Source organism: Terrapene carolina, unplaced genomic scaffold, assembly GCF_002925995.2.
Source record: "Terrapene carolina triunguis isolate 2854851 unplaced genomic scaffold, T_m_triunguis-2.0 Scaffold56, whole genome shotgun sequence".
Classification (NCBI taxonomy): domain Eukaryota; kingdom Metazoa; phylum Chordata; order Testudines; family Emydidae; genus Terrapene; species Terrapene triunguis.
This window is the reverse complement of record NW_020664407.1, coordinates 674,441-674,767: the sequence shown is the minus strand read 5'-3', so window position 1 is coordinate 674,767 and position 327 is coordinate 674,441. Positions and strand designations below refer to the sequence as shown.

General features: G+C 67.9%; 1 protein-coding gene across 1 annotated transcript in view; it reads left to right on the top strand.

The window, feature by feature from the left end:
• LOC112118940 (LYR motif-containing protein 4) overlaps positions 1 to 327 on the top strand; it is a 138,225-nt gene that overhangs the window by 765 nt on the left and 137,133 nt on the right.

Below are 327 nucleotides of genomic sequence, written 5' to 3'. Positions count from 1 at the left end.
GGGGGGGGGGGCGTAGCCCCGCCCCCTAGCCACTCCCTCCCAATTCCTGCCCCCCTGACTGCCCCCCACAGAACCCCCAACCCATCCAACCCTCCCTGCTCCTTGTCCCCTGATCGCCCCTTCCCGGGACCTGCCCCTAATCACCCCCCGGGACCCCACCCCTTATCTAAGCCTCCCTTATCTTTGTCCCCAACTGCCCCCTCCTGAGACCCCCCCACCCTACCTGTCCCCTGACTGTTCTGACTCCTATCCACACCCCTGCCCCCGCCAGATCCCCGGGACTCCCACGCCTATCCAACCGCTGCCTGTTCCCTGACTGCCCCCCCC